General features: G+C 42.6%; 1 pseudogene across 1 annotated transcript; it reads right to left on the bottom strand.

Moving 5' to 3' along the window:
• Positions 1–680: 680 nt before the first annotated feature.
• Positions 681–7,745, bottom strand: LOC309814623 (frataxin, mitochondrial-like; annotated as a pseudogene). Its single transcript has 4 exons — positions 7,642–7,745; positions 5,988–6,051; positions 1,092–1,718; positions 681–728 (listed from the first exon to the last, which is right to left on the bottom strand). The product of its transcript is annotated as a frataxin, mitochondrial-like (transcript).
• Positions 7,746–8,058: the final 313 nt, after the last annotated feature.

Raw genomic sequence — 8,058 nt, 5'->3', positions numbered from 1 at the left:
GATATTTTGCATCCTCAGACCAGTGTTGCAATAGCTTATTCTATACTGACCCTTAAATTTAAAAAAATATATATGTACACACACATGTAAATGTGTGTGTACATCTATATGCATATATGGAAGACACGGCACCACATCTCCCTGTGTCACCCTATACGGGCCACACCCTGGCAGTCACAAAGCACAAAGAGAAAATGGTCTTCAGTTTGAGAATTCCCGAGTTGCCACTGACGCTTCAATACCAAAGGGCTTAGAAGTGTTTACACTTTCAAAGGGAGTAGGAACGTTTTAGGTTTCCCTTTAATGAGTCTCATTTTGAGACAGGATGGCTAGGTTGGCCAGACGCTCTTCATGCAGTTTTTGTAGTAAGTCTTTCAAAGAATGAATGGTGAAGCCAATTCATTTCTCCTCCTGGAATTTGTCCTTCTTCTTCTTTTCCTTTGTTGTGAGGTTATATATAAAGGTATGGGCATACAGACATCACGAAAGATATCAGACAATAAATCCAAAGAAAGCTATGGAAATTAAAAATCTGAACTCAGGGGCAGGGCAGGAGGTGACACGGTCTTTTCACAGAGCCGTTACACACCACACAACTGTCCTCAAAAGCATGAATGGAAAAAGCTAGCCATTCAGCTGCAGAACAAAGCTGCTGGGCTCTTTGTTTAATGCCTTTAGCATTAGGCTGGGCAGCAAGTGCCTTTTCCAGAGTAGGCCAGATTAGATAAGTCCAGTTTGGGATTTTTGTGGGTTTTTTTTTTTTTAAGATTTAATTTTATTTATTTTTGACGGTGTTGGGTCTTCGTTGCTGTGTGTGGGCTTTCTCTAGTTGCATCAAGCAGGGGCTACTCTTCGTTGCGGTGCGCGGACTTCTCATTGTGGTGGCTTCCCTTGTTGTGGACCACGGGCTCTAGGTGCTTCAGTAGTTGTGGCTCGCAGGCTTCAGTAGTTGTGGCTTGTGGGCTCAAGAGCGCAGGCTCAGTAGTTATGCACATGGACTTCATTGCTCCGCAGCATGTGGGACCTTCCCGGACCAGGGCTCGAACCCGTGTCCCCTGCATTGGCAGGTTGATTCTTAACTACTGCACCACCGGGGAAGTCCCCAGTTTGGGTTTTAAGGCTAGAGTCAGCTCTGTGGCCAGCAGCTCATGGAGGGACACACCATCGTGGGAGGACACCCAGTTTCTCCCAGGCCAGTTGTAACACTTGGGGCCACTGGATGGGGAAGAGAACCAGATGTGCTTGTTTGGGGTTTGCTTGTTGATCACTTAGGTTCCTAGATCTCCACCCAGTTTAATTGCTAAAACACCACTCCCAAAGGAGACATCATAGCCTTCAAATGTGTAAGGTTTGTCTGCAAGGTCTTCAAAAAACTCTGCTAAGGAGTCCAGCGTCTCCTCGGCCAGTCTTTCATAGGTAGTATCGTCCAGAGGGCCAGCGTCACCCAAAGTTCCCGTTGTCCTCAAATTCATCCAGCAGACACTCTGCTTTTTAACATTCAGGGTCTGGTTGAGACAGTGGAAGTTCAGACTGGGCTGGCTGCGTGTGCGAGCCGCGGTGGTCCCGGTGTGCAGGCCCTGGCAGCCATACAGTGAGGGTCCTTCGTTGGCCGCGGGGCCCCGGCGCAGGTCTGGGCAGAGCCGGGGGCTGCCAAGCAAGCGGGGCAAGAGGCTGGCAGCCACGGGGCGTCCGAGAGTCCACGTGCTCAGGACGTTAACCTTTTAGTTTCATGTTTGTTGCAGATCTTGTCTTCGTTTGTCATTTGCATCTAGTTTGGGTTATGATTTTTGATGTAAAAAAACCTTAACCTTTATACAGTCAAATTTATCAGTCATTTTGTTGGATTGTAGCCTTTAATTGTATGACAGCAAGTCCTGCCCTATCTTGGAACCAGTTAAAGAGTTAATATATATAGTTTTATATGTTTATGGCTTCCTTTTTTACTTTAATCCTTAATTTATCAGAATTTTTTTGAAGCATGGTTTGTGGGGAGGAGGGGATGTGACTTTGTTTCCCCTGAATTGCAAATATTTCCAACCCTGTTTGTTGGATAACATACCCTTCCTCTTCTTTTATAATGCATCCTTTATTATATTTTTGATCTTCATTTAAACTTCTTTCACTTTTTTAATCTGTTTACCAAAAAATATTTCTACTGTAGTGTTAATGTTTGATTTATGGAGGACTTCAAATAATAGGAATATCTATTCTTTTTCTTCCTGCTGCACTTTTGAATTATTCCACAAAGTTCCAAAAATAATCCTGCTGGTATCTGGTACATTCCATACTGTTTCGTTTACTCTCCAAAGGTCTCTGAGAAGTAGGTTTTATAACTTCCCCTTCATAGCTGGAGAAACTTAAAGTCAGAAAAATAAAGAAACATGCCAAAGTTGCTAATAAATGTTAGCAGACCAATCTGGGAAACGGAATTTCTACACCGTTCTGTCTGATGGAAAATCTTCCATCCTATAAATCTCAGAGATGTTCCAGGATTTTGATGATCATATTTAGACAGAAATCCTTAAATGATTCCTCTGAAGATATTTTTTTTGTTAAGGATCAATGAAAAGTATGACCAAAAGAGACAGGAAAGGATGAGAAGGAAAGAGATGATTTGAATCTGTCTTCTCTTGATCCTCACGGCATCTGCCCTTGACCCCGTGAGCGTCCAGCTCCTGAGATGGTCCGCAGGTGTCTCAGACTCTAAACACAGCCACCTGCCCCAGAAGCAAACTGCTCTCTCTTCTTTTCCACTTAAACACCCCAGGACCACAGGAGCAGTTATTATGAATCAACATAGTTTCTGTTGGCCCCAGTATAATGTGGATTGATTGTTTATCAACTCTGGGAGAGCAAAGAATTTATAGTATTTTCGAGAGTAACCACCAAAACCACAGTAGCAGGTAAAATGGTGAGTTCATTTGTCACCTGAAATTGAGATGGAAGTGTCTAGCTTAGGGACAGTGCTCTGTGTAACCCAAATATGATTTTCCTGTAGGAAAAAAAAAAAAGAAGACCTCAATAACTTCTATAGTTTTACAGTTTTGAATAATTTGCAATTTTCAAAAACACAACACGGTTTCAATTGAGTTAAAAGAAAATAGAGCTGATGCTGGAATCATGGCAAGGGCTGAATTTCCTCACCTTAAATTAGATAATTCTGTACTAACAGCCCAACCTTATCAAAGAAAACAGGGCTTAATTCTTTAACAGAAATGTTGCTCCCATATAGGAAGTTAATGGCTAATGGTGAAATTTATTTTATTAGTATTTCAAGATTTCTAGCACTGAAAGGGTATAACAATATGAATAGCAAAGCACATCCATGTAGATTTTCTTCTACATGAATGCTTTTGTTCTCAAAATTGTAAAAGAAATTCCTGTCACTGGAGAATTTGATTCTGCTTTTTGATTCTGAATTTGATCTTCTTTTATAGATGGTGCTATCATTCATTCTGTAAATTCTAGCCCCTGAAACTCCAGTTCATTGTTCTACCAAATACAATTGTCACATAAGCCTAAAGGATTTTTTTTTCCTTTGAAGGAGGAACTATTTTATTCCCAAATAACCAAATACACTTAGAGTATCTAACAGAAATAAATGGTGCATTTTCTCTCAACCCTTAAAATGCTTTCAATTAAAAAACTTTTCCAGGGAGAGAGGAAAATTGCCAATGCTGCGATTTATGCACTAATTGTATTCATTTTGAAATGTGATAGATATTAGGTATTGTGGCAGATTGTGAGATAATATTCATCTCTCTTGTAAAACATATATTCCCATGAGGTAGATGGAAAGTATTAGGTGTTTCGGCCAGAATAAAGTGTATTCCATTTCCAGGAGGCTTTTCTCATCAGGACTTTTGTGCAGACCCTGAAAATGAGTATCTGTGTCATTTAGTGTTTGTGACCTGCTCACGTGATAATTCTGGAGATTATCACCCTCGTTCCGTGACTGGGGCAAGGACATGTCTCCACGTCATTGGGCTCCTACTTGGGATGTCCCACAGCACAGAATTAGGTATTCAGTTTCACCCCCCCAAAACAAGGAATGTTCACAGGTCCTCCCACTTGCCGCTGGGATATCTAAACCTGATCTCTGATATGGATGGGGCTTGTGCTACCATACAAATCCATTGCTTGTCTAGGAAAAATTTAAAAATCTCAGCATTCATTCCCAAATGCTAAAGTTAGTCATGAGATGTCACTTTTTAAAAGTGAACATTTGGGGAAAATGAGACAGTGGTCATGTTTCCAAGAAGGGTCCAGGATTTGCTTTTATGTCTCAGCACATCTCAGAATGAATGTCCCTCACGTCACTCATCCTGTTAGCAGGTCACTGTGGTCCTGAAAGAGAGGACAGGGATGGAATTGGGGCAACCCTCTGCATTGTGAGGGGAGGGACGCATGCAGCCCGTCACCCCGCTAAGTGGCCCCAGTTTCATCCTGAATGTGTTGGCACGGCCTTGGGGGAGCTTCTTCCTCTGTAGTCATGGCAACTTGGTGCGCTGTCTTTGCCCCGGGGCTGCCAAAACCAGACCTGAGCCCCCATCCATCACCAGGTAATTCTGAGAAAGGAAAGCACCTAAGGACATGTGAGTGTGTGACTCACTTTTAACCAGGGCAGGAAGGGCTGTGGGCACACGATGGCACTCCTGTAGCCCCTCCCTCTAAGTCTTCCAGTAGAAAAGAACCATCAGTACAGTAGTCAGGACATGGAAGCAACCTAAATGTCCATCTGCAGATGAATGGATAAAGAAGATGTGGTCCATACATGTAACAGAATATTACTCAGCCATAAAAAAATGAAATGATGCCATCTGCAGCAACATGGATGAACCTAGAGATTATCATACTAAATGAAGTAAGTCAGACACAGAAAGACAAATACCATATGATATCACTTATATGTGGAATTTAAAATATGATACAAATGAACTTACTTATAAAAAGAAACAGATTCACAGACATAGAAAACAAACTTATGGGAGTTCCCTGCTGGTCTAGTTGTTAGGATTCGGTGCTTTCACTGCCATGGGCTAGGTTCAATCCCTGGTCTGGGAAGTGGGATCCCACAAGCTGTGCAGCATGGCCAAAAAAAAAAAGAAAAGAAAAAGAAAACAAACTTGTGGTTACCAAAGGGGAAAGTGTGGGGAGGAATAAGTTAGGAGTTTGGGATTCACAGATACACACTACTACATATAAAATAGATAAACAGCAAAGTCCTACCCCATTGCACTATATTCAATATCTTGTAATAACCTATAATGGAAAAGAATCTGAAAAAGAATAGGTATATATAGGATCACTTTGCTGTATACCTTAAACATTGTAAATCAACTATACTTCAATAAAAATAAAATAGAATAGAATAAAATAAAATTAAGTTAAATTAAATTTTTTTAAATGAAGCATCAGAAAAGGAGTTTTTAGAACTCAGGTACGAACTGTGTCCACACCTGGGAAGTGATGTGCCCTTTGTTTCGAGAAATTGGACCAATTCGGGGATTCATTAGAACAACAGTGGAGGTCATGATTGTGGCTTTGTGGCTGACCTGTCAGCAGGGTCCCCCAGACCCATGCCTGTGGGCACAGCCCTGGTTGTAGGTTGGACTGAAAGCAACAGGTCTGTCACGGGTTGTGACCCTAGAGATCTAGTGTTGCTACCCTATTATGGTGACAACCACGAGCACATCAGTGTCACTCCTTCTAAAGAATTGATTCCCTGCTGGGAAAATATATACTCAGATCTCTTTCTGGATCCCCGGCCGTATTTCTTTCCACATCCCCTAAAACACCTATTTTGTTCTTCATCCTGTTTGTCATTCAAACTCCAATATCAAACCCACCAGCAATTCCTATGGGCTTCCCAGCTGAAACATTTTTCAAATCTGCTCATTGGCCCTCAGCCTCCATTCTCTGCACTTCCCTCAGTCATGGAACAGGGAACATTTCTGGGCACGTGACGATTACATCTCCCAACCTGCCTTGCAGCCGGCGGTGGCCACCTCAATGTAGGCAGATGTAGTATGAACCCCCAGGCTCCTGGTTCTGTGATGACAATAGGGGGTCAAACTGGACGACCCTCACCCAGTAGTCACTTCTGCCACCACCCAGAACACACCCCAGTTGCCACTTGTCTACAAACAAACAATCGAACAAATGTCTGTTTGCACTTCCCACACCTTTCTCCTCTCAGAGGAGGAACCACCCTTTCTCATGTCCAGGCTAAGCCTTCGCTGTGCTCCTGATTCTATACCCTCTTTATCCATTTAGATGTTATGCCATGAATTATTTCCTGGACTCTTCATGTTTTCCTCCCTGCTGCCTGTTCTCTTAAAGCCTTTGAACCTGGGACATTCAACCATTCTTTAAAACCCTCCCTCTGCCTTGTCATCTTCGCTCGGATCCATCTTAACCTTCCCTTCACAGAACCAAGCGACTTGGAATCCTTCCCCATCAACTATTCATTGTTATGTCTTTTGGAAAAGAATACCATTTATTGTTTTCCTTTTTCTAAATACAAAAATAATACACATTCACTGCAGAATATTTGGAAGATCTAGGCAAGCATACAGAGGAAATAAAAATCGCATGTAGTCCTACAACTTGGCAATAACTCATCATTCATATGTGCATTTTTTTCATATGTGCACTTAAAAAAATAAAACTAGGATCACATTTTTCTATTCTGTTGTTTCTCCTTAATGGTAAATCATGAACCTCTTCCCATGTCAAAAACATGATTTTTAAATGGCCTCTTGGTATCCACTTTCTGGATATGCCAAAAGGTACGTGGTCACATCCTCAGTGGTGCTCAGTCCAGGGGTTTAGATTTTCTTGTTCTGTGAGAGCTTCTTGGACCACCATCTCTCATGTACATTCTTTACTGATGTGGAATTAACACAGATTCAAAACACTGCACCAAGCAACATGCACATATTTGGAGGCTCTTGAAGCATAACTGCTGAATTGTTTTCAAAAGATGGTTGAATCAACATGTACTACAAACAGCAGTGTGGGAGAGGATCCGCGTCCCCCTATTCTTGCTAATTCATAGCCAACCCAAGGAGTGAAAATGTTTGCATTTTAGTTTGAGGCCAACTATGTTATTGCATTTGCGTTTGCCATTGCTGCGTCTCCCTTTATGAAAACAGTCTGTCCTGCTGTGTTTTCTCACTTTCCATCTAAACTGTTTCTAGTGTCCTTATTTGCTCATTAAAAGAAAAAACTCTTTATGCATTATTACTATTAATTCTAGTTTGTTAGGAATACCTTTGCCAGATTCTCCATTTCTTGTTTATGGAAGTGATTTTTAAAAATGTGGATGGAATCGAACCTATCAGTATTGTTTCTCCTCCTTTTGGCCTTCCCCTTCCCACAGTCGTTCCCCTACCCCTGCACTCAATCTTTTCTCCCTACACGTTGCTAGACTCTTCTCCAAGCCAACAGCAGCCGGCAACCCCAACTGTGCCCCCTAAAAAGCATCTTTGCTGCTTTTTGCCTGTTGCCTGGCTGAGGAACTGTGCTCTCTTGGGTTTCCCCCAGCATCTCAGATCGTATTTTTAAAAGTTCATTTATATATGTGTTTGTTTGTTTTTAGTAGACAACAGAGAGGTTTTAGGTTCTCGGCAAAATTACGAGAAAGGCGCAGAGATTTCCCATGTCCCCCTGCCCCCCACGCAGGCACAGCCTTCACTATCAATGTCATTATCAATGTCAAGGGAGCCGCACTGAGGCGTCATGGTCAGGTCGTCTTTGTCTGCCTTCTCTGTCTCTGCCCTTGCCTCTCACACTGGTGTCCCTGGGGTCTGGTCTGGGTTGTCTTCTCTCCCCATCCTGCGGCCTTTCTCAGGGCACATGCCCCTCCCAGGAGGGATGTGCTGGTGCTTTCAGCACCACACCTTCAGTTCAGCCCCTCTCTTGGTCTCCACACCTGTACTGTCAGCTGCTCACTGTGTCCCTTCAGAAAGACGTCCCAAAGCCGTCTTCACACACCCTATTTCCCTTCCTCATTCTCTTCTTTGGTGCAAATCCCCGTCTTCTGCTCCGTTCCCT

This window comes from Mesoplodon mirus (genome assembly GCF_964341445.2).
Source record: "Mesoplodon mirus genome assembly, chromosome: 13".
Taxonomy (NCBI): Eukaryota; Metazoa; Chordata; class Mammalia; order Artiodactyla; family Ziphiidae; genus Mesoplodon; species Mesoplodon mirus.
The sequence above is the reverse complement of the archived record's forward strand: the minus strand, read 5'-3'. Positions and strand labels throughout refer to the sequence as shown.